The sequence below is a fragment of the Tyto alba genome, unplaced genomic scaffold (assembly GCF_018691265.1).
Source record: "Tyto alba isolate M040663 unplaced genomic scaffold, T.alba_DEE_v4.0 Super-Scaffold_22, whole genome shotgun sequence".
NCBI lineage: Eukaryota > Metazoa > Chordata > Aves > Strigiformes > Tytonidae > Tyto > Tyto alba.
Window position 1 is genome coordinate 5,159,387 of NW_024881296.1, and position 26,522 is coordinate 5,185,908.

The 26,522-nt window shown below is 44.7% G+C and overlaps 1 protein-coding gene across 2 annotated transcripts in view; it reads left to right on the plus strand.

Annotated features, from left to right (window-relative positions):
• The window catches only part of URB2 (URB2 ribosome biogenesis homolog), a 76,995-nt gene extending 50,954 nt beyond the window's left edge, over nt 1–26,041 (plus strand). The window contains exons 11-13 of one of the 2 annotated variants that reach the window (XR_006165597.1): nt 24,304–24,388; nt 24,601–24,638; nt 25,657–26,041. The gene's annotated coding sequence lies outside the window, so the exon portion shown is untranslated. Of the gene's footprint in view, nt 1–11,757; nt 11,775–24,303; nt 24,389–24,600; nt 24,639–25,656 lie in introns of those variants that run through there. The other variant, XM_042795887.1, reaches the window with a different exon arrangement.
• Nucleotides 26,042–26,522: the final 481 nt, after the last annotated feature.

A 26,522-nucleotide genomic window follows, 5' to 3' on the forward strand; every position in this document is an offset into this window, starting at 1 on the left:
GTGGGAGGGAATCCAGTCGGAGAAAAGTTAGTGACCCATGACGGAGCAGTGTGGGGAACGCTGCGGCCCATGGGAGGAACTCATGTTGGAGAAAGTTGGTGGAGGACTGTCTCCTGTGAGAGGGGGACCACACTGGAGCTGGGGGAACAAGTTCTGGAAACTCCCCTCACTGAAGATAAAGAAAGTGGCAGCACTGACTGCACCCCCATTCCCTGCCCCTGCGCCGCTGGGGGAGGAGGTAGAGATACCGGGAGCAGAGCTGAGCCCGGGAAGAAGGGAGGGGTGGGGGAAGGTGTTCTCAAGATGTGGCAATGCTTCTCACTGTCCTAGTCTGGTATGTGTTGTTAGTGTCTGTAATAAATGTGTGTTCTTTTTTTTCTTCCCCTAATGAGTCTGCCTTTTGCTCGTGCCCATAAAGGGTGATTTTTTTCCCCATCCCAGTCCTATCTCAAACCCCAAGCCTGGCTCTCTGTCCCTTCTCATTGCTGGAGGAGAAGGGAGAGAGAGCCGCTGCGTTGTGGTTGGATGCCAACCGGGCTCAAACCACAACAGTGCGGTTATTTGCAAGAAACTGAACTGTGAAAGTATAACATTTGACGACTTTACAAATGTTGTCATAAGTGTTTCACTGGGTCCCTGCTATCGCTTTGACTCTGCTCTCAGCAAGGGCTCTGACCTGTGCATGAGAACAGTGTCCTCGGGACATCTGGTTCCCTCTTCCACCTTCCACTGCAGCCTCTCCGAGGAGGGTCCTACTCGACTTACATTCTGAGGCACATTTCCTCTCTCCTCTGTGCTTTGGTGTACAAACTATGGTGGTCTAGGACCCACCTCAGGGCCACCTGAGACATCTCTGGAGTAGGGACAAGGACCTCCTGGAGAGGAGCAAAGTAACTGAGTGCAAATCCTGCTTGTGAGTCAGAGCCATCAGGCTCATTCCTGCCATCAGCAGAGCTACTGAAGAGTCTTCAAGTGTCCCACTTTGAACCCACTCACCAAGTTATTTGTTCTTGTGAACCTGGGGATGTTCTGCGCTAAAGAGAGTCTGAGCTGTGTCTGGCTGACGGGGTGGAAACATGCCTGCAAGGGGCCTGGTGACTCATCCTGGACACGAGTGATGTGGAACCAGGTAGGACCTTGTTGGCACAGCCTGGTGAGAGGATGCTTCTGAGCTTGTGGCACATTGGCCAGATGAATCTGGATAGGTAATTCCCTTTATTGCATATCTCCTCTCCCCTGACCCCAAAGGAGAAAAGGGGCATCGCTCCAGGGTACAGCCATGCATGCTGCCTCTGAGTTTGTTCCATGCAGAGGCTGTTGGTTTATGCTTCAAGGAAAGAGAGAAAACTGCTGCGTTTGCAAAGTTCAGCATGTTATAGCCCATGGTGAGAGTCATGCTGCTGTGTATGTCCAGGTTACCACTGTGGAGTTACAACAGGGCTGTAAGTGAGCCTCTAAAGCATTAATTCAAGATATGTAATATTTCACATTTTCTTCTGTCATAAGGAGCATAAGATATTTCTTCCAAGAGCTTTATGGAGAGGATAAGGCCTCTTCACAGTCACGGAGCTGAAATAACAGTGGCCATTCATTGCCCAAAATGGAGGGCTCACTCAGGGCATGGTGTGAGCAAGGGGAGTTTGTGTGCCTGGGAGAGGAGAGCAGGAAGCCTATAGAAACTGGGAACAGAGGCAGCAGAGAAAGTCTTCAGCACTGCTTGAAAAGGTGCTGGGAGCGTGGTACTGAAAGAAATGCCCCAGGTGGGGGACTTCTCGGTCAAGGATGTGGGCAGAGGACAATCTCCTGTTGTTTGAGTCTTATGGCGTCCAGGAAAACCAGACATTTTTGTGGCCTTAGTCGATGAGCAGGGATCCATCAAAGACACAGGAGACTGCCACAGCTTCCCCTAAGAATGGAAACAACCTGCAGGGCCCTGAGCTATGGCTGGTTGCTCATGCCAGGGGTGAGAGAACATGTGCCACCAAATTTTGTTTTCTTCTTACTCCTGCAGTAGCAATGGAGACGGCCTTCCTTCCTCCCTCCTTTGGCCAATGTCTCTTCAGAGACTGAGGCATGAGTGAGGGCTGCTTCACCTGCCCGCTGTGGAAACTGGCACCTCTGCCATACCCCTCGCCGTATTATGCACGCTAGGAGAAGGGCTTCCACCTGTGGAGAGAAGACTGGCTAATGCTGACAGGCCTGAACCTTGTGTAGGTGCAGGAGTGCTGCATTAAATCAATGAGGGATGATGGAGTCATGAGCAGATGTTTTCTTAAGCACCTACCAGGCCCCCTCTGCTGGCTTCCCCTCCGTTCCCAAGGCAGAAGGCATGGGATGGCACTGCAGGCTGGTGGTGTGGGACAGGATCACGCGTTCAAGTCCTCCCAAAACAACTGCTAGAAACAGGGTTCTGCCATGCATCTCTCTCCATCTTCACGTGGCAATGATAAAACCCCTGGAAGTTTTGTTCTTCACTGCAGGTATCTAGCAGCAATCCTCCTGGGGCAAAGCCAAGGAGTCCGTGAGCCAGCCCACTCCATAGATACCGGAGGTGGGAGGCATTATCTCCCACAGCAGCAGCCACAGAGCTCCTGCTGGGGGTGAGGCTGTTGTGGTGGGCTCAGGAGCAGATGCTGAGCCTGGGTCTCACTTCCCAGGGGCAGAATTTCACCTGCAGCCCATTGCCAGGGGTAGTGTTCACAGTATATTCAGGCAGATGTTTCACTGGGGCTGACTCTGTCTCAGCACGCCAATCTGAAACATGCATTCTTCTGAACATGAGGTTGGTTGGGAAAAGCACAAGTGTTTTTCTGATATCTGCTGGGTGGCAGGAGGTCTGGAGGGTGGTGCAGGTGGGATAAAAAGGATATTGAAGGGGAGCTGAAGAAGCAGGGAGCATTCAAGCAGCACTGCTCAAAGCATACACGTACTTCTAGGAATGCTCTGCAAGTTATGTCATTATTATTGTAAACTCCACTGACTGAAACCAGCTACAAGCAAATGTTGTTCACAATGTTACACCAGAATCTGGCATCAACATGAGTTGGCAGGGGACATTAAAATCAAAGTGGAGCTGTATTTATATTTTGGACATGAACTAAGCTTATACCACTGGAGAGAATATACACCCTCCCCATCACCTACTTTCGGGCAGTTTAAGCCTTCCTCTGTCAGTCTGACTCCCACTTGAGCAGTGGTTACTTACAATGCCATGACTACAATGAATCGTAGGTCCCCTCTGAAATACCGTGTTTCCTAATCAAAGGCCTTTGGAGCAGGCCACTGTCTCTTTATTCTGGAATGATGGCATTTAGCAAGGCTGCTAAGGAATTCATGTTCAGAAAATATGTGCTCTGCAGAAATGTTTCATGGAAATTAGATTTCAAGAGGCAAAAATAGCACAGTACTCTGAGATTGCAGAAGGTGGAGATCTTTTTCTTCCCCCATTCCCCAAGTAATTAATTTCTCCTCTGGCATAATTGGAGGAAGATACTTTCTTTCATAAATGCGCTGTCTACCTGTTAGGGAACATTCTTTCAATGGATTTTTTTAAGCATGCACAACTTTGATGGAGTGTTCATCATAGATCTGACAGAACAATTTAATGCTGCTGAGTGTTTTCTTTGTAAGACACTCACTCATCAATTTTTTGTGCACTTAGTCAAATCGGAGTCTGGGGTAGGTGGGTTTCATTTCAGTAAAGCCATTGGAATTGCCTCCACTTCTACAAGAGCTCTACCTGGCCATTTGTTTGCACAATGGAAGTGGTGGTGACTTAAAAAGTCAGATTATATCTGACTAAACAATAATGTCTGTGGAAACACAATTCAGTATGCTCCATTCCTGTTTGTTTATAGTCATTTTTCTTAGCAGAATTTTATCTCAGAGGCTAGTGAGTCTCTGCTGATTTAGGCCATAAGTGTTTCTCCCAACCTTTTACCTCTAGAAAACTGGAAAGAAATAAATTCACCTCTTATCTGACCTGTCCAGATAATTCCTTAATAATAAAAGTCAACTGAAGCCTTGGCTGGACACAGCCTACACTGTCAGACTCAGAGGAGGGGAACTGGGCAGAATCCATAGCCCATGTTGTGTAGGAGGTTTGGTTGGAAGCGTCCCTTCCAACCTTAAACTCTAGGAGCTGATGGAAACCCCTCTTCTTCCTTTCCATAAGTAAGACTATGTAGGACATCCCCTTAGCTCAGATCAAGATCCTCCACTGTTTGAGGTTCAAATCCATCAAGAATGAGACCGTGTCTGGACCTTTCTATTCAAAACTCCTCCCTATTCCTGGAGAAAACCCATTACCACAGTCTGTTCCCTAGTGACAATCAATTCCACAAGTGTTCTTTATTGATAAAGCTTGGTTCAGGGTCTCTTGGGCCTCTCCCCTCCTCAGCTTGACATAATAATAGTTGAACTGAGATAGATGGCTCACCTCAACTAGAGGGTTACGTTTTGAAGCCATGCTCATACATGTCCCGCAACTACGTCTTGACATAAAATGGCAGGTCTTGTTTTGAAGAAAATTAAATTTTCCTTGTCTGTAGGTTGATCTTGTTATCAAATCTCAGCAATCCCATGATTTTTGGACAAGCTCCAACTTTCATTGCATCTTCTACATTGTCCAATGCAGGGGGGACTCAGCCAGGAGCTTTCAGAGCTGCTGTTCACAACCTTTTCTCCACAGAGAACTGCATTTAGGCCACAGTCTTCCTTCAGTTGACACATCTAGGCTCAAAGACCCAGGAGGAGTTACAGTTGCACAGGAACCTCTGCTCAGGAGCTAGGCTGAGTCTTCTCCATGAGTGGAAGGGAAGCAATGGATACTGCAACCAGTCAGATGAATTCTTTGGGCATCTACAACTTTTGTGTGGGTGACTAATTTTTTTACCTTAATGCAAAAAAATAAATAAAGCCACTTGAGTCCAAATGGTCCATATGGGTCATGAGGAAACCATTCTTCCTCCCCCCAAGACAGTTATTCACCCTTTCACTACCAGAAGACAGAATTAGTATTGTTCTGACTGCACGGGAGGCATTAAAGGAAGTTCCTGACAACCTGTGTGGAGTCATAGCATGCTCATACCTGGAGTACAGGAATCCTGTCCAAGTCCTGCCTTGTCATTGACTGTTGCTTTGAAGAAAGTACTCAACACCTGTCCATGCCTCATCTTCCCAACTATGAAATGGGAATTGCAAGGGGAATCAAAGCTGTCCTGTGCCACTGTGCTATTCTGTGGCTGAATTAGTCAGTGTTTGGAAATCACTTTCAGGCAGTGAAGAGCTATCTTTTTAATCGTAAAGTTACCCATTTCCCCAGGAGTCCTATTCAGAACCTCTCAACCTTGACAATAAATTGAAATGGAAATCTTTTGAGTACTGTAATGAATACATTATCTTAATTTTGAGGATTTTTTGAAGGGGTAAGATTTTGTGCAGAAGGTGATTTTGTGCAGAAGGTGATTTTGAATATTTAGCAACACAATCTTCGCTAAAGCTTTTTGCTTCCATAATTAGGTTCTTTAATACAATTCTGTTAGCATTTTAGATTCAAAATGAGGAAATATCCTTTGGCTCAAGTCCAAATTTTCTTCTGGTTTTTTGATATTATTTCAAAAGATAAGGGTCTAATTCTCCCTTCCCTCATGCACATTATGGTCATTTACACATGTAAAATGCTATTATTCTTCTTGGAAACGTGTACCAAAATGCAAATTAATCTATGACACAAGCAAGCATCAAACCCAAGGACCCAGTGGATAAGGGCAAATGAGCATCCTATCAGGAACAAGCTGAAGAGTCAACTTAAAGCCTGCCAGCTTCTTTATGGTCATAATCCACATTCATGCCCTTACTCTGTGGTGAAAGGAAGGTGAGGTAAATACCTCACACTCACCACATCCTGAAAGCACACGCATGACTGCAACTTCACTTCTGATCTTACGGGTTGGCATTTTCTCTGGGGATCCATGCCCTCAGACTAACACACTGCAAATGTCATCTAAATATAAAACTGTAGCTCATGGTGTGTATTCATGGCGTATGTGGCCTCGTCTATATTATAAATTAAATGGTGGCTGAGCATGGCTGGCAGTTATCTTAGCAGGACTGGTGACCGAGCACGCTCCAGCTGCAAGCAGAGCCAAGGGCATGCACAAGCCAGCCCTGAGCAGCACGTCCTCCTGTCCACTTGCTGTCTGTCTCTGGGCAGCCCCGAGGAGCTGGGCTGAAGGAAGGGCTTGCTGCCACCTAACCGCAGCCAGACCGAATGGTTTGGGGCTGGCCTAAGGTTTTGCAGCTCCTTCCCTCCGGTATTGCTCTGGTTAAGCCTGTGCATTTAAGGGAAGCGGCAGGCTGCTGCTGGGTCTGATTCTGCTCTACCCCATCCTTTAGGCAGGCAGCATCTTAAAGAAGGGCTTTTGGTTGAAAGGCAGCCTGGCTGGGCTTTATTTTCCTTCAAAAGCAGTCAATAAGCTCCCAGCCCTACGCTGTGCAGGGCTGTCAGAAAACATCAGCCTGATGGTCTCCTCCACATACTCCTCTTTCAGCCTGGAGGAAGGCATGCACCTGAAGAAGCAATTTGGCGTGAAAATGAGAAACAAGCCAAGCTGCTTGCAAACCTGGCCTCTGAAAGAGAGATCAGGAGAGAGAACAGAAAAGCAATTACTCCAGAAAGCCAGGTTACTACTTGCTCCAGATTAGTACAGATGCTTGGAAAAACCCTGAGAACCCTTTCTGTAGCTCAGCTGATAGGTTTGCTAAAGGTGCTCTGTCACCACTGAAGCAGCAATTTCCAAATCTGGAGGAGACCATATTTCCACTCACTGAAATTCTCCCTGAAGTGGAACAACCCTTCTCTGATCAGATGTTTGAGACCCTTGTCTGAACAAAGTTTGGTGCTAGAGATATGAAGAAAGAGGTCTAGGTTTATAAAGGTATCCAGGTGCCGAAGTGGTTGTCAAAATTTCCAGGTAACATAGTTAAGTCACTGATCATCTATATTTCTTCCTGTAGTTTGTTGAAGTTATTGGTAGGTACTCAACAGCTTTCAGGGTCAGGCTTGTGATCCTCTCTTGAGCAGTGGCTGTGATATCTAGGAAGAATTAATATATGTATCATAAATGCACTTGGTCTCTTCTTGATGTATGTGCAAAGAAGTATTTTTGTGATGTGGCTCATTGCCAGTGTTCCTGAGAAAGTCACATATGTAGTTTTTCCTCTATAAGTTGATAAAATACTATAATTAGTTTTTTGAAATATTTCTAAACCTCTTTTTGCAGTATTTAACCCTTATTTGTTAAGAAAAAGAAAAAGCCAACATTTTGCTTATTCCCCTGCAGTCCCAAACAAAGAGCTTCTCACTGCCGCAATGACAGTGACATGTTATCAAGCACCAGAAGCTACGTGCCTCCTTCTCTCAGGGCACTCGTACGAAAAGTTAGCTGAAGGGACTTGGTCAGTAAATTTCCTGTCTTGCTTTGTGGTTTTCATTCCTGATTTTAATGCTATGTTAGAATAAATGTTTCTCATTTAATGTTAAAGTCTCTGGATGATTTCTGATTCCACTAGATTAATTCCAACTTCCTTTCCCTTGATAGCTGATTTGGATATACCAAATTATGTTTTGTCCATTCTGGCAGCTGCCCAAGTTAACTGGTAATCCTAAATTGCTGCTGATCATGTCTATCTCTCAAATATCAAATTAAAACATAACTCTCTCATATGTCAATTAAGATCTCATATCTCTCCATCTGCCTCCCCTCCCCCCCACCTTGATTGATAAGATATTGTTTTCCTTTTTCTTTGTTGTGCTCACAAAGGCCAATGGATTTACAACTCTTAGGCTCAAAGTCCTTTACCTACAGATCAAGCACAGCAAAGAGAGCAGCAGTTTTCAGATTATCTTGCCATCCACATCAGTCCGGGAGGGGCCAATTTATGAAATGAAAATTGGACTTTCTCTGTATCTGTTTCCTCTTCTTATGAAACTGGGGATGGGAAGCAAATCACTGGCTATTTCAGGGTCTAAGGGTTCCAGAATGAAGATGTGGACTTAAAGCAGACTTCAGCAAATTCAGAAAACAGTCCCTTGGGAAGAAATTCTAAGTGAAGAAGTGCAGGGAGCTGGTGGCTATATTACAAGCAAATCAGCAGCTTGCCTCAGTGCTGACGAGCAATAGAGTTTACAGTAAATCCTATATAGCTGCATCAGGAGCACTTAATTACTTGAAATCCAAAAAAAAAAGAGTCTTGCAAAGAGTAAAAACAAGGCAACATGGCAACATAAGCAGTTTTTCTGAATGCATGAGAAGCAGGAGTAAGACAAAGGGAGTTGTAACTCCACTGCTTAATGGACATAGTGAACAAGTAACGCATGATGAAGAGGTGTTTGAAGTATTCAATGCTTTTTTGGGTGAATCTTCATTAGAAAAGAAATCACCCTGAAGTCTCGTTCAAGTGCTTGAAAAAAATGTGGTTTGCAATGGTCTCTTGTCAAAATGAGAAGGCATTTCAAGTTGGATTCTACAGGGGAATTTTTTCCTTGGGACTATTTCTGTTCGCTGTCTTCATTATCAGAGGGAATGATGGAAAAGACTTCATGTGCAGCAGACATCAAGCTGGGAAGGAGCTATAATGAGTTTGGAGGACATAATCAGAAAAAGAGTGATCTCGATGAGCTGGAGAAATGGTCTGGACCCAGTGAGATGGAATTACTCTGAGACAAATTGGAAATATTACACATAGAAATCAAGTGCAGAAAAACAGCTTGCACAATAAGTGCTGAGACAGCAGTACTGAAGAACAGGAGCTGGAGTTTTGGCGTACCGCAAACTGAGCAAGCCAATAATATGTTGGTGTTTTGAAAAAGGTGAATCTTTGGGTAGGAGGTGTTAGCAGGCAGACAGTATGAGAGCTACTTATGCCACTCCACCCAGTGCTGCTGAGATCCCACCTGGTGCAATGTGTCCAGATTTGGATATCATGCCAGAGACAATCTGGACAAAGCAGCAAAAAAAGGAAAAGTTTCAGAATGTACAAGATAAGTGGGACTTTGGGTTTGTCTAGAAAGCAGATGACTGAGGGGAATCACAAACCCTTCAATACATAGAGAACTGGTTTTTACTTTCCTCCTTGTCTCCTACAGGTAAGATGAGAAATAATTGGCTTAATATATAGCAACATATGCTCAGATTAGGTGTAACAAAAGCCTGTAGGAGAGCTGTAAGCCCCTGGCATGGGGGGAGGAAGGGTGTTGCAGAATTGCCTTCACTGAAAGCTTTCCAGAGCAGGCAAGAGTGTGTAGGGGATGGAGTCAAACACCTCGCAAGATCCCTCTGATCTCCTTCTCAAGCCAGGCTATGGGACTGGGGAGAGATTTTGGGAGACAATATAGTCCATTCCTCCTCCCCAAAACACAATTAACTCCAGAGCATTAGTGTGTTTTTGGAAACTAGGTAACAGTTCTTAAAATCACCCCACAAAACAGGAAGTAATACTTTCAATTTCTGCTGTACCACAGCAATGTCCCAAGCTCTGCCTGTCCCAGGCAGAGGTGGTAGTGGCGGCCCGGTGCTGGGAAGGGGTCAGCCCTGCAGCCTGGACATGGGTGTTGCGGGGTTACGTGCAATGTGTTTTACAACTGTCAGATGCTCTGTTTTGTCCCTGCTTTGCTCATATTAACCCTCCCGTGAGGAGTTACACCCAAAGAGCTGGTGAGGGAAGAATCATGCTGGGATGAAACTGCGTCAGAGGTGAAGCCGTTTGCAGGGACGAGGTGGTGACTTCCCTGGCTTCCCAGCCTCCTTTCCCACAGGGCTGGGCAACTACACTCTGAGATAGGAAAGAAGTTGGTCTTGGCAAAGAAGAGGGCACAAGCGACTCATCTGCAGCTGTCTGACGGTGTTTTACGCAGGGAGAACCCAGGTGGATTTTGTCAGAGATGATGGTGAATGAAGAGGGCCAGAGTTTATTGGCTGTGAGATGTAAACTATTACCTGTTGAGGCTGCGGGTGGTTCCCCAGTCCCTACAAACCCGGGCACAATCAGACCTCTGATCTTGCGTGAAAGCTGCTGCACTGGAGCAGCTATGGCATGAGCGAAGGGGGGCACAGTGGGACAGTGGAAACTCCTCTCCCCATGCAGAGGGTGGGAATCTGGCCCCAGCCCTATGTCTCAGTTGTACCTTTTTCTCATGGTCTGTATTTAAAAGAAAAATAGGCTTTGTCTGTCCTAAGGTACTGGGATATATGTCACCCCAGAATCAAATATTCACTCAGGACTGGAGCTGCAGATCTGCTCTCACCTTTTCTTGAGCTCTGGAGGAGAAAGGTGTCCCAAGGAAACTTGAGCATGAGTTCTGAACTTGAAAAAATGAGTTTTGCAATCTCTCCCCCACCTTGCTGGAGTTATTCCCATAAAATAATCATTGCTTTTGAAGCCAGTCCTACTTTTCTTCCATGCTTGAAAAGCTGCTTCCCCCAGCTCTGTGCACAGACACCAACTGGCTCTTCTCCAAGTAATACTCGGTGAAGAAATGCCTGCTTGCATACCTGCTGCAAACTATTTACATCTCACTCTCTTTGTCAATAAATTAGCTCTGCAGAGCAGGTCTGAGCAACAGTTGTTCTGAGCAGGGAGGGAGTCTGGATTCTGTGACAGCATTTAAACAGCCAGCCCTTATCATCATGAATATAAGAGAGCAGAGAGCTTGTTGATGCAAACTAACATCAAGTGAGCTGTAGTTGCCAGCAGAGCAGCTTCCCATGTGAAAAACCTGATTCACTTCTTGATGAGGCCATGGCAAAGCCAAGTCAAGGACAGAGCCTCCTTTTTTTTTTTTTTTTTTTTTTTTTTTTTCCCAAACCAACTGTTAATGGAATAAGTAATTCTGCAGACCTGTCTTTCACATCTCACTCACTTTATATGCAGTCTAATTAATTCTGTCGGAGAAAATAATTGGCTCAGATCAGGTCGATCCGACTGAAGTTCTAAATAACTTTGGTTGAGTGGTATTTATATTTCAGTGACTAGTCTTGGGTGAAGCACTCACACACACAGAATACTAAGCCTGTGCTAAGTTGACACAAAAATAGTGCTGTGGTCCATCAAGTGACATTAAGTCCCATCTATAAAAAGCCCTACAGCTGCCTCTGAAATGCAGCTATCTTGGGAGAGGGGGAGGAGAGCAGACCAACCTGTGTCGTGGGCAGCACGGACACACTACATGCCAGCCAGAGGGTGGAGTGAAATGCTTCTCAGCTGGGGAGGAGTGATAGGAATGAAACCTGTGAGGACACAGCAGGACACAGGAGCAGGTGAGGAAAGATTTTGAGGATGCACTCATGTCAGGAGGGTGCAGAGGCAAGGAGCAGCCAGTGGTTGAGAGGGACAAAGGTTTTAGACAAGGTTAGAAGATCTGGTTTATGGAAGCAAACAGGGACAGGGGGGAATGGGGCATCACGGGCATATAAAAGACTGGTGTAGCTGTACGCTGTGACTGTCCTCATCTGAGGGACGGATCTGGTCAGAGGGGATGGTCCTGAGTGCTGGCAGGGAGATGCTCTCACAGCTGGACTGCCATGGTCAGTAAGTGAATACCATCCTCTCACCATAATGTGGGGTGGGGTGTTCCCGTCTGTGTTCTTTTAAGGCACAAGCATCTTGACTTAAGAAACACACAGATGGAAAGCAGGTGTTACTGTGCCGAAGGTCAGAGCTAACCTAAAAGTACCTTTGGTTTTCTTCATTCTACAGCTTCTCTGTGAACATTTGGGCCAGCACTTCTCTCCCCCTCCACCCAACAAATTTCAGATCTGCAGCCAGATCCTCACTCTCTAACTCAGCCTTCATCTCCGCTTGCAACAGCATCAGCCCACTCTCTTGGATCTTAGAAAAGGAAATTCATCTTTCCATCTGGTCCTCTTCATCTCCTTGTTGAATAGGTAGCATTTGCCTGAGATAGCTCGCCCCATACTGAAGAACAACATGTTTCATGCTGCACTGAGTGCCACAAGAGGCCTTCTTTCCATAAGCAAATTGTGTAAACTGGCTCTCCTACTGCAAAGCTTTTCTACTAGCCTGTGTTGGCTGTTGGTCTCTCTGGGGGAAGATTGGGTAAATGAACAAGTGTGAAGAACAGTGTCACAGCCTTCTGCACTTGCTTTTTTCCCAGTGCTAAATATAACGTCTCATTTGTAAATAAACTATGTCCTAGTCTATTTTTATAGTGCTTTTGAGATGTACTGGATTAACAAGTCCACCTCCTGACTTCCTCTTCAACCACAGCTCACGTCCAGCCTGGGCAGTAGTTGTGTTTGCTGTGTCAAATCGCAGCATGCTGTCGGTGTACTCGCATCCTGCTCTGGAGGATCCACCCTTGCAGAGGAGAGCAGTTTTTGTTCCAGCTGAGTTTCTGATTTCTTTCCTGGGATTACCAACATGACAGGCACACTGACAGTTTTGGATCATCGTAATGAGGACACCAGCCTGCAAGAGCTACCATCTTGTTTGCAGGTAGTAACTAAAAGGTGCAAAGCACTCAAGCAAGTGTCACTGTCACACTCACTCCCCTGACCCGTTCAGGGCCAAAAGCTGCCTGCTGACTAACAGGGATTGCCAACACTGTCACAATACTCGCTATCGCTGAAGAATCTTGTCCCCTTTCCCAATCCCACATAGGAGCACACTGACGTGAATGTTTCTGTCAACCAGCTCCCGTGTTGACCCCGCAGTTAAATCCCTGCAGAAGTCAATAGCCCTGAAATGAATTGGCAAAGAGAAACATGGGAGTGTGGGGGTGTTTAACATCCAGCCCATAAACTACACACTGGGCTGCCATTCTCCAGGTCTCCTTAACATACCTGAATGGGGTTGAGCTGTGAGACATCATGGAGAAAGGATACTCAGAGCAGGTAACTTATTCCTTCTCACTGCTAAACTAAAGGAGCAAAAGGGATTGTTGCAAAGCTACTCAAGCTACTGGACTGAGATTGCGGCCATCCCAGGCAGAGTGAAGTAGCTAGCCTTAATGCAGCTAATTTGTACATCACTAGCAATAAAATCATGGCAGCTTAGAGCCCAGGATGCCACGTAAAAATGTGCCTGGAACTGTAGTCCTTACTGCAGCCTGGACCACTGCTGTTTCATCCCTAGGTATACTTGAGCCAACTTTGTTGAAGCTATTCTGAGCGCATATAAAGACGCTGGCTACTTGCTTCTCTTCAGCTGGGGTGGGGCCTGGACAGCTGGAGCAAAGTTTGGCTGCGATCAGCTTCCCGCTCTCAGGTATGGTCCTAAAGCAGGATGAGCTGGATGAAATCCTATGACCTGTGTTGTGAATGAGATCAGGCACCTTCTGCCTTTAAATATGTGAGTCCGGGAAAAGAACCCAGCATTAAATAACACTGTGCCTTAGGAAATTTCCATGAGTGTTACCTATTTTTCACTTCACCTTGAAGTATTTTCCCCTATCCTTCCCTTCCCCCACTTAAAGATTTATTTGGTTTCCTCTCTCTCCAGGCTCAATCCAATTAAACAAAAATATTGCTTTATTCATGTGAGTGTTCTGTGAACTTTACTCAGGAAAAGTGCTGAATATATCAAAAGTAAAGAACAGTTTTTATGTGACTATGTTTTTTTTCAGGGATTTTTTTTTTCTTTCTTGCTCAGCAAAGCTCTTTTTCTCTTAAGTAAAGAAATGGCTGAAACCCCACACTTCAATACTCAGACAAGTCCAACTTCAATAAAATGACAAAAACATGAAATGCTATTTTATTGGTCAAAGAATTGCTTTTCCACATTGGGAGCATTTCCATACAAGTGATTAACAAAATAAGGCCTTGATCCTGTGAATGTAAAAGGATTTTTAAATGGCAAAATTAAATTCTTGGAATATAAGAATGATTAGACTTAGGATTGTCTGGGCAATATTCATTTGATTCCCATTTCCATATGTATTATGATACCATCTTTCATCTTGTACCTACGTACTTGCATACTAATTTTTCCCTGGGAACCTCTCCTACATTCACCATCCAAAATAAATTGTGATCTCATGATCAGCTATTTCATGCTTTTCACCATTTGTCTTCATTATTCAGAGTGCGTCTCATGCCTTATTTACAATTCGTGATTCAAACTGTGCTGTGGAGGAAATGGACGGCAATTTCCTGATTAACTTTCCTGCCTAACCTCTTGTGGTAGCATCCAAGTGCTTCCCAAGTTTTCATGAATTTGTCTAGACAGCTTCTGTGTGAGGTCTACAGGGCGGCTGGAGGCAGGGGTGTCAGAAAAAGACCTGGAAAACGGGAACGGTAAGAACAAGCATTTGCAAGGCAGGGTGGTAAAGAGGGAGAAACGAGACACAGATTACTCGCAGTGCTGTGAGCAGAAGGACAGCTAGGAGCCTGAGGGAGGGCAGAAGTGTTTGTGGGTAAGCAGGGGCACCGGGTGTGGGTGTCCTACATGGGGCTTGGCTGGCCATGCCCGCGGCTTCGCTGCGTGGGGGCACCGAGCAATCTGCGAGCCTGTGAGAGCGTCCGGCCACGCTGCGCCCCTGGCCCTGCGTGCCTCTCCCTCTTTCTACCTTTTCTCTTCTGCTGGTGGGATGAGGAAGAGTGAGTGTTCCTCCTTCAGATGTCAGGGGCTTGTCGGTCCATCTGCTGCTAGGGCAGGATGCACTGGACGTGAGGAGCTGTCTGATGGGTGGTTGTGCTGAAAGCCCCACAGGGATGTTTCAGCTAACACAAGGTGAAAACAACTGTAGCAAGATTTCTAATGAGACTTTGCATCAAATTCACCCCCAATCCATCACACTCCTGCTCGCAGCCCAGGCCAGGAGGCAAGGCCTGAGTCCAACAGAAAAAAAGTCTTCTTTTCAGGCATGGGATCACCAGAACAAGGGGGTTCTCACCAGGACTAATCACTGAGGTGAATATAAAGAGCAGGAGTTACTCCTCACTGGCAATTTCCAACGTGCAACTCAAAAGTGCAAGTGGGGATTTTCCCCTTGCCGGAGAGCGAGCACCTGGCCCCGTGCACAGGCACCCCTTCAGATCTTCTGAAGTGTCCATCCCTTCCCCCTCCAAACCCGATTGCGTTTTTTTCTGATGTATTCATAGCTGTTCTGTTCAAGGGCACTTCAGCTGGGAGGTGTGAGTGTGGATACACTAACGTGCTCAAAAAAGCAGGGATTAGCAGGGAGGTTTCTCAACGTTTATGCTGCTCACACCACTGGTGATTGTATTGCATGCTTTGAAATCTCTAGGGGATAGAACTCTGGGTTTTCCATTCCCCAATGAGACTGTTTCTCAATTAAAAAGCAATCGCATTTTCTTAAGAGGAGAGAGAAATGGCTCTAAGAACTAATATTAGTTGAGCCACACAGGTGGATTATGGATATAGATTGAAAGTAATTGAATGTTCTGTATGGGAGAAAACTTTTGATGTGAATTTATGAATTAGGTGGTTTTGTTTGTGTACTGGGCAAGGGAGGTATATATATATGTGGTGCAGGTATTTAACTCTTTAAGTGACAACAGAATGTGATTATTCCTGCTTTTCTGATTTTCTGGTCTTATTACTCTTGCTATTCTGGACCCGGAGCCTGCAAGTATGTTAAAGACAGCACCTTAGCCATTAGGTTGTCAAACAACTGTATTTCAGCAAAAGAGTGTCATGCCTGGATGACTGTGTCCCAAAGCTAAGCATTGAAATAGTGTGGCAGAAAATATCATATGGAACCACACAACGGTGTGGATCAATGAAATCATAAACAAAGTGACCTTCTGGATAGGGGAGACAATGCAAAGGCCCTATGCTCAAGAGTCTTCTTTAAGAGCAGGCTATACAGTAATGACCAGTAATGTGGAGAGCTGAAACATATTAAAGAGGTCCTTTATAGCAACCCCCCTATAACTGAATTTCCAGGAACAAAAGAACTTTTCTCTCTCTCTCTCTGGTGCCAAGGCTTGTTTGATCTGACACACTGGCAAGGCAATGCCAGGAGGCTGACTCGGGGAAGGCAGCCCTGTTGATGCCACCATCAGTGCTGGTCCCCGTTCGCCTCTGGCTCTGGGCATGGCTGCCCCCCGCCCTTGCCTCCCACCAGGCTCCGGGCAGGCATGAGCCCTCCTTGGAGGACAGGCAGAGGGAGGCAAGGACCCAGAACTATGAAGCTGTAAGTGAGGCTTTATCATTAACTACCCCCCACAACATCACTTGGCTGGCTAACATCATGCATGATAAATTGAATGAGCACACAAAGGCTTTACCTCTGTCCCTATTATGAATTCACCAAGTAGAGTAAGATAGAAGACAAGTCTCTGTGAGGCAAAGTAAATAAAATAAAATTAAAATCTTATTTTCTCTAGATTCTTACAAGCCTTTTGGAGGACAAGAGGATCAGAATGGGTATTTGTTTTCCTATAGATTTCCAATCATACTTCTGTTGCCTCATATTACCTACACATACACAGTGACTGTTTATTTCTTCCCCATTCCATAAAAGAGGGAAATAAAGTGGGGGGAGTCCAATTACTGAAACTTAATTAAAAGAATTTAAAAATTACTTAAGCAATTATCTAACAAGTGATCTTTTTCATAACAGCTGTACACAGGCAATTTATTAGTTAGTGAAGCCAACCCTGTTTTTTAATATAAACAGACTAATTAATCAGTGGTTAACTCTTGTAATGACCAGCTCTGGCATTTAATTATTGCTGCTGTCATGAAGCATAATAGCTTATTTCCCAGGGTTATTATGCAAATTGCCAACAGTGACCACTCTGTGTGAAGTTTAAAGCACTTTCTGTGATTATCTCTCATTTCCACATTCTCATGACTTTTTTGAGCAGATGCTATTCCTGGTGCGAAAAGTTTCATGCAGCTTTTGAGCTCAGTAGCAAATTTTTGGGAACACTGGAGTGAAAAATCCCAGTTCTTCCAGGTTTTAGGTGCTGGAGGGGAAAGGAGGAGTAAAAGAATGTTTATTTCCCACATTAGAAACCTGCTCTATGGATACCTGCATGAATGGGACTGTGGAAAAAAAGGAATAAGATCTGCAACAGTCAGATGTTGGAGGTATTTATTTAAGCATTTAACTCAGTTTGGCAGTGAGGTCCTGGCGAAATGAAGCAGACTCCTGTGGAGGAGAGCTGAGAGCTCTCCACAACTCAGCAGAAGGCAGAAGTCTAAGTGCAGGCAAATAAGAAAAAAAGCTCAATGTGAGACTAACAGGAGAAGGCAAGAAACCTCTTGGAGTCCCCAGAGCAGCAGACTAAGAGCTGCTTGTGGTTAGAAGAAACGGAGAAGAAAAAAACACAGACATGATCTAGTCCTCAGCTTAACCTTGGTATTTCAAAGGCTTTGGGACAATGACTAGGATAAAAGCAGTACACTGAATAATAACACTTAAAAGGCGGCATAGACATTAAGTAAGACATAAAAATCTCTGAGGTGAACAAGCATATCTGGAGCATGTATTTGTGGACATGACAAGTGTACACAGGCAAGTAGATGGACCACATGTGTGCATACAGCCAGCCCCTAAATCACCTCCCTGCCCCTCCTCCTGCTCCCCCCCTGGGAATCACCCCCCAGTCCTGAGTACTGAACCATTCTAAATGGTGCGTGCACAGAGACCCCCAGGCTGCCCCTATTGCTTCCCCACTGTTACCTAGCCCCACGCATGTTACAGAGTTAAAGATTTTTTAACAGATTTAATAAACCTGAAATGGCCAGCAACAGATGCCAAATTTGATCATCTCACTGGAGCTGGCAATAAAGAGATCCACATAAACGCAGTGGGAAGGAAAGCAGAGAGAGCAGAGGAGACATTAGAGAAGAGGCTAGCGTGAAGCAATTGCAGGCATCAGTCAGTAGGGCAGTAAAAGCTAATAAAAGCTTGATGTACAAACCACACTAATCAAAGAACAGGTCTCGCTTTCCTATCTCCCGTCTTCTCAGCCTTCACACAGCAGCTGGTGGGAATAGCTTGATTGTTTTTGTAGATAAACAGATTCCAAGTAAGCTATACCTGAGTGTCTCTGTCAGCCCACTGAAGTGCAACAAGCTTTCAAAATCCCTAAAATGAAGCCATGAACTTCCATGAGTTTTCAAACGGGCAGGTCTCCCCAGCCTCCTGGTAGGGAAAAATCTCAGGGCTGGCACTGAAGGTCTGTGTCAGCATGGGGGAAGGGAGGGAGGGACAGAGGGAGAAGCTGCCTTTTTCTGGAGCCTGTTTCTGACCTATTAGACACTTACGTTAACCTCATGAATGCAAAAGGGGAACAGGTAGATGTTGCTGTAATGGGTTTACATTAGACATGAATCTGAATTTCTGCCTGCCATAACCACCCTTGCCCAGTGCTTACGAGGAAGGCACCCAAATCTTCCCTCCCCATCACACAAACCCCCCACATCTACAGCCCTCTGTGGCGTTAGCTCTCATCTGGGGAAAAATGAGACCGTCTTCTTAGAGGCCTTACTACATAGGTTAGTCCTGTTCATGACTAGGATTGAACCCGTTTTGAGAAATCTAACACTGTTCCACCATCGGCAAAGGCAGACCAGGCAGTTTTGAAACGCTTTAAACCCTGACCATTATTCTTGGCAATGGAACAGGTTTTTAGTGACACATCATACAGAGCTGGGGTTAACCTCTTAATTCAACTTAATTCGAACACCAAACCCAGAAGGAAACAGAAGAGCAGCTTTGCTGGCTGAAAACACATTGTGGAGGCAGTTGTTTTTGTCCTGGCTGCTCAGACCGCAAGAAAGCAACGTATGGCCTGACAGCACGGGCATTTACTAGCCAGCCCTGCAAGCCTGCATGGGTTGTAAACAGGCTGCACACATGCCAGTAAGTGCTCTCCTTTCTAGGGAAGAATTGAAGGCCAGACCTTTCATTGGAGTCCACGTCTGCCCTCACGCTGTCACTGGAGACGACAGGAGGGACTTTGCTGGCGTCAGTGGCTTTCTGTGGGTGTAAAAGCAGCCTCCTTTTGCAAGGGCAGAAACAGGCTCCTGCAGTGATCATCAGACACCTGAATGCTGCATCTCCTGACCACCAGGAAGCAGCTGAGACATGTGGCCTCTGTGACACTGTCCCTGGGGAGCAGAGAAGGCAGCCTGCCTGCCTGTGAGGCAGGACCGCAGGAGGCGTGCTCGACTGACAGAGCTGGGCACTGCCCTCCATGTGTATTTCTCAGTTATCTCCAAGGTTTGATGACTCAGAAGTTTGTTTTCATGGGTATGGAAAAAGGGAAATTATTGCATTCTTCCTTGTTTGCATACCACGACATGTCTCCAGGAGCACAGATGCTCTTACAGTTCTTGATACTGACTGAGCAGAGATTAGTCTGGTCCAGAGCATCACATTTTTACTGAGCATCAGGGGGTACCACTCCCCCCAGGTGCTGACAATACCAACCGGTTTTGTAACTGATGTTCACATCTCCCTTCAGAAAGCGCATGGAAATAGGGCAGCCATATATTTCCTCCAATTTGGCGTTGAACCAGAGACACAGAACAAGTGTAATTTCCACGGCAGGCTGGAGATGTAATAGGAAAGCTATCTAACAGGTGATAAATGAAGTGGCCCCTGACATAGGCAGCTACTCCCTCCTGCCTGTCACAGCCTTCCCCACTGCTCCCTGATGCCTCTGTGTAATATAAACTGTGCTCATTTCGCAAGCTCACTGCAGGCCAAATGGCTGTTAATCGCACTCGACTGTGCTTCTGTAATCATCTGCGGGCGTTCGGCTCCTACGCGGGGTATCTCCGTGCTGCAGCTGGAGCACAGCATTGAAGAACACGTTCACAATACCCAGGCTGCTTGTACACCTGGGTGGGCTGCAAAATCTGATGCTGCAGAAGAACAGGCTTCACTGTGGGCTGTCAAAGCTTGCTGATGGCCTGGGTACCTCCCTGCACTTTCGTGACTGAGCATGACCAGCTCAGCTGTACCTGCATGCGTCACGGTCACACCTTCTGGCAGTGGGTTGGGCATGCCTGAGACAGCAAGCGCTTGGAGGGGAACCATCTTTTTCATTCACGGTGATGGCCCAGGTTGCTAGCAGGCCCCTTGGAGTTTGGCCGGGAGGGAGCACTCCTGCCCCTGCCATGGCCTGGCCTCGCTGCCTGGGGCTGATGCAGCAGGGCCTGGCTGCAGGATGAGCCCTGCAACTGTGCGTGCTGGATGGGGAGGCAGGTGGGTAACAAGCACAGGTTGCCAAAGTTGGGTGGTAAAATCCTTGTTTGGTAAGTGCATTATATGTTACATGTTCCTAAAGAACAGCCACTTCTTTGCTTTTGCCGTGCCTTCCCTTTGTGGTCCAGTATCACAGGCATGACCTGCTGGCTCTGCGGTCCTGGAGGAGCCCTCTTCTTCCTACAGTGGACCACTCTCAGATTTGCCTCATCACCTACCAGGGATGTCTTTCCACCGTTCTAAAGTCCTTTAAATGGGTTTCATTAGCAAAAGAGGATCTGCTTTGAAAGAGATTTTTTTTTCTCTAACAGATGTTCCTCTTTGTGATTACCCTATTTTAATACTCCAGTCTTATTTTTGAAATATTTAACTGCAACCCAAGTTGCTCTTGTTTTGTCTCCCAGTATGCTGTACTTTCTCTCATGGAGATCAACCTGCAGTAAGAGAAAGCAGTCTTTTTTTTTAATACCCAGTATTTTGAGTATTTGCTGCTTTGATTACATTAGCCCCTGGAAGGACCTCACTGTACTACCTACTGTATAAGCAAATGGCTAGGGAATTTCTTAATTTTCAAAACAAAATGCATCCTTAGACCAGGACTTGGATGACTGATGAGGAAAATAATATTGTGACAATGGCTTGATTATACCTTAGCATTTAAAAGAAATGGATCTGTTTTAGTGACTCTTACACAGTTTTTCTGCCCACTCCTCAGTAGCCGTGACATGGTGGAGCTTGGTTAAAGGAACATGGATTTCAAAATCATGTTCATATATATGTTCACTCAAATTGAATTTGAAATGTTTAAATATGCCTGTCTGCTCTGCCTTCATGCTAATCAATCACAGAGGTGAACTGGCACATTAGCCATTAGCTAGCCAATTAGGCAGAACAGCTCAGAAATTCAAAGTAAAATATTGGACAAGATAGCTGTCCATCACATTTGAAAAATAGATTTGAGGAGTTAATGGTCTGTTCCCAGATATGTTATGAGCAAAAGATTGGCCTAAATATATAGAATCAATTATTCACTGTGAGCAATTCTCCCAGTGTTTCCTTTCAAAACACAAGATAGTTAAATATGTGCCACTATCCCCACTTTTCGAGATTCATGGATCTTCAGGCCAAGGGGGTAATTAAAGATTGTCTAGGTTGACCTCTAGCTTAATGCAGGCTAAAAACTCTTCTGATTACTTCTGCATGGAGACCATAATTTCTGCTTGAGCAACAGCACATCTTTTAAAAAGACAGCTAATTATGATTTGAAAACATCATGTGTTACAGAATCCAGTACACCCCTTTAAGCTGTTTCGATAATTACCCTTGCTGCTAACATTTTTGTCTTGTTTCTAATCTGAATTTGTCCTGCTTCAGCTTTCAGCCACAGGATCTTATTACGCCTTTATACCACCAGATCACAAATCCGTCTGCCATCAGAAATCCCTTTCATAATGGTGTCTGTAAGTCAGGATCGAGTCACCTTTTATCTTCTTTTGAATAAACCAGAAACATTAATCTTCCTTTGTCTTTTACTATACAGCCAGGCTGTCCTATCTCAGATTATTCTTGCAGCTTCCATCTGAATCTTTTCTGGTTTTTGCTTTTATGAGGCAGACACAAAATTTCCTTAGAATTGTCAAAACCCATAGGTGTAAATTCCCTGCCTGGGGACCGCATCCAGCCTCACGTAGCTCCAAATTAGGCATTAACTCGGCAAGAATGGTGCATTGGGCACAGAGCTGGAACTTGCTGCTTGCTGGAGCGCGGTGATGGCAGCTTGAGTTTCTCTATTATATTCAAAGAAGCTAGAGTCCAAGTCAGTAACATGGACAAACTTTGTAGTTTAAAAGCCCAGTTTCAGGAAGTTGAAAGCCCTTAAAAGACAAATCATCCTGCAGAAATAATTTAAATTGCAAGACATCACAGTAGTACGCACAGTTTTGTTTCCCTGCAACTCAAAAAGGGTAAAGGAGAAGTAGAAAGGTTCAGAGCAAGACAAGAAGAGTGATCACAGATACGCCAAAAATAATTTTATTCAAGGAGTGATTAAATAGACTAGACTCTGTCAGCTTGGAAGGGAGTTGATTGAGGAGGGAAGGCGACAGAATACAACTGAAAATGATGCAGAAAAGGTGAATGACAATGACTGAGTGCAATGATGAGGAAACATCGAATGAAGAGACAGAGTGAACAAAAAGAGATGCTTCTTTATCCATCCTCTAATCAAACTCGGATGTTTCCTGTCATGTGGGCTGTGTGGCTGCTAAAAGTCCATACGGATTCCAAAGGCGATGGGGCAAAGGAAGGGAAGAAAGATCCAGCAAGCCCCATGGGACGCAAAGGCTCCCACCGCCGGCTCTGACCGCTCTGAGGGGGACACAGGAGCTGGGGGGGGATGGAGGGGAGGTATGAGGAGATGCTGGCTGTGTTTGTGCTGCTTGGTTGTTTGTACTCCAGGCAAGCTGGCCACTGCTGGAGGGTCACTGGGTGGGCCTTTTATCACACCCCGTCCAGCTATTCACATGGTCTTAAAATGGGAAGTGTAATTGGGAATTTTATACAATCGCTTATTGCATGCCCCAAAGCCACACAGCTGCCCAAGAAAAAAAAGTGCTGGTAAAAAGAACCAGGCTGGCTTGAAATAGGCAAATGTAGCTGAATACAAATGCACACACACACAGAGGAAAAAGAGATAGTAATGAATATAAATTAGAAGGGTGGAAAACCAGAAAATGTCTTAGTGAAGTGACAAGACACAAGGAAAAATCCTTAGGCAAGGCAGTGAATGGCAGTAAACCAAAGTTTTTAGTATGTCTCTTAATACCAAAAATCCTAACAATTATACTAGTCTGTAAAAGCATGTTTTTAATGTAGAAATGGCAAATAGTTTCAATATATCTTGTTGTTCCAAGTATTTTTTTGAAAAGTCTGCATGAAGAATTCACTGAGGGCGAAGATGAAATCTGTTCCCTTCCAACAGTAACTTGGCAATATGCGAAGCAAGAGCTAATAAGCTGGCTGTTTTTAACCAGTAGGTCTGGCTGCATCAAGAGCTTTGAAGAGCTGGATGAGGAGATGTGTGGGCTATTAAAGTTGGAAAATCATGGGAATGCTAGAAAGACTTGCTTGCCTGGAGAAGCAGAAGATACAGATATTGGTAATTATAGTCATATCAGCCTGACATAGACAGTGAGCCTGAGCAAAATAATGAAATTTCATTAACAACAAGGCAAAAGCCCCCCTATACTTAACAGTAATCAGTTTAGGCTTAAGGGAAACAAATTCTTCAATACCAGCATGGTACTGTGTGTATTTATTTGGTGGCAGAGGTGTTACGGGTAATGTATTCACATTTCTCTGAGGTATTTGTTATGGTAATGAAATTTTTTTTTAATGAGAATTATTCAAAATAACATGTCATATTACATGGGATTAAAAATATGTTAACAGACTGGGCCTAAGATCTGCTGTTAAATATGGGACCATCTTTAGTAGTCAACAGCTGGCTTTCTTGACCTGAGATGTTTAACCCTGGCTGTATAAATGACCTAAAAGCAAATCTACGAATATTGCCAAAGTCTGAGGAGTAAGGATGATGAAGAAGACACACCGTTGAGCTGAATTGCTTTTTAAAATGGGAGCCTTCAGATACTGTGTGCTTCAGTACAGACAAAAGTGAAGTGATACTTGTAGAGAGGAGTAGGCTGCACTTACGGAAAGTATGCCATGGGTATCAGCAACTCCAGGAAGGACTTGACTGGAGTCTACAGAGCTACACCAAGAACAGAAATCTAGTATTAGAGGGCTCCTCACCCTACAGGCTTAACAAGATCCAACAGTTTGGTGCTGAAGCTACAAAGCTCCATTTTGAGATAAGAGCCACTGTTTTTAACACCAGGAGTTCCTAGACATCTAACTGCTTCCCAAGGTTTCTAGCAGACACTTTGTCACCATAAATTTTTTTGTTCGAGAGAGCATATAAAGGTCTTTTATACAGGAGGTCAAACCAGAACAGCAGTTGTCACCTTTTTCAGTAAATGGACTTCTAAAAATTCCCATATGCCTACTGCTCCTTTTGTGCTCTTTTACAGACTTTCTAGGAGTAACCCATGGACACCTCAGGAGACTAAATTGGCCCACTGATCCCTTCTGCATACCTAACCAACACATCTACAAGTAAGTCTCTGAAACAGGCACAGTGTTACTGTGATAATTTCACTGGCTTTCTACAGATGATTCCTTCGCCTCCTTGATATTTCCTTGTGTCCCCCCACATAACTGTACTGTTGCTTGGGCTGCTTGGCTGTGTGTCCAGGCCGACCACCCCCATCCTTTTCAGTATCCTGTGGTCCAGCTTTTAACAGTTACCTCGTTCTTTGTTCCTACAGACGTGATCTGGCTCCTACGTTACAAACTGCCTAGACTGGTATGTATAAATGAGTTGTCTCCCTCGCTGCTTCATACTCTGTTATTTTTAGGCTCAGCTAAAACATTGTAACTGATGATTTTTATAATTTATTTCAGATAAAAGTATTAAACGCAGCTAGCTTGCAAACAGATAGTAAACAGAGATCTTTATTATCCAGCCTAATTCCTGACCATCTAGAAAGACTCTGACTTTGATAGTAGCTGAATTAAGATTTGACCAAGCAAGTTATGTTAGGATTAAGATGACAATTTTGTAGTTAGTTTGCTTTTCCTGTTTGGACTGCTAGATGACACTTCTACCTCAGTCATTTCTATAACAGCAGTAAGGGACAAAGCCAGGATTCAATTAAGTCAAAGAATGAAAGGCAGAAGAAATGATCTTCAGTGGCGCAGGATTGTTTCTTTCTGCAGAAGCACACAAAGTGCCTGTTTGTTGTGTGTGCGTTTGCCAAGCTGAGAAGTTATAGACAATATTGATTTGGGCTCCCAGCTCTCTGGAAGCAGGCACTGGGTGGAGGCCAAGAAGGCTGAAGTGTAAATGCAAAGTCGGTCAGCCTCAATAGCCCATTCTTTGAGAGAGGGGTCCCTTCTTTTCAGTGTTTGCACCTGTGCGTGTTGTGTGTGTGTGTGTAGGGAGCTAACAGGAGGCAGCATTGTCCGGAGACCACAGCAGGGAAACCAAGGGAAGGACACCCCACGCTAGCCCATGTTTTCAAGCTCTCTTGCTGGGATGGCAGGCAGTTCATGGGAACTCTTCCCTTGCTAAAATTTAAGTGCTGTGAAACAAGGGTAGCACGATGTGTCACACGTTGAAGGTGGCTGGAGGGCTCTGGATGAAAGCTGAAAAGTAAACAAGCACTAAGTTTCATTATGAAATTTCATAAATCCTTTTCCTGAATTTTGATGGATATTAGCTTTTCATATCACTTCATGACTGTGTAAACTGGGAGCTGATACCTTCTTTCTTCAATCATGAGACGACTTAATCCAAATTGATTTGATTTTTATTTTTTCAGGTAAGCCCTACAAGATTCCACAATAATTGTTCGGCGGTGGCTTCACCCAGGTAAGCTATGCTTCGCCAGTCCTTCTGGACAGAGAACTTGGACTAGGTGTGGAAGGTGAAGTTTCCATAAATATACACTTTTCTGCCATTTAAAATGTTTCTGCCATGTTTTCTTCCTGCTGGAGATAGTTTGGCAACGTATTTGGCATTTGTCTGTCACAAAACTGGTTGGAAAATCCAGATTTGCATTCTCTTTCCCTCTTTTCTAAACAATACAATTTATATAATAATATTTACAAATTTTATGAGTCTATCTGTTTTTTATGGTCTGTAAACATGGAAAACATGTGCCAGAGAAGGGCAAAAGCACTTCCAGAAATCAATATAATACAAATGGCCCCGCACAGCCAGCCTGCAAAAAAAATGTGATGGTTGACAAATTCTTTGCTCCCTACAGTACTCTGGGTTCTTGGCTAACCTCAAAGGTGCATCAGTTAAAGCTCCATGTGGATGGCAGGATTTTGCTCACATCGGCATTGTCTGACCTCTCAATTTCTGCTGAATATCTGTGTCACCTCCAGATTGCTCTCTCTGTAAAATAATCCTCCTTAAATTATTTAGATACATATTCCACTTTCCCCTCAGCTGGTGTTCTAATTCTGGTGAGTGAAATGACCTCAATTAGAAATTCTTGCTTAAACATACAACATCACTGAGAGGGTGGCAGTTTGTCTTGTCCCTTCTTGCTTTTCTTCAAGCCCCATTTTGTATGTTTTTGCTTGTCTGCAACTCATTAGCTCCTGTCATTACCTTCCCTTAAAACAAAACTTACTAGAAGATAATTATTCAGTTTGCAAAAAGGAATTTAAAGATGCC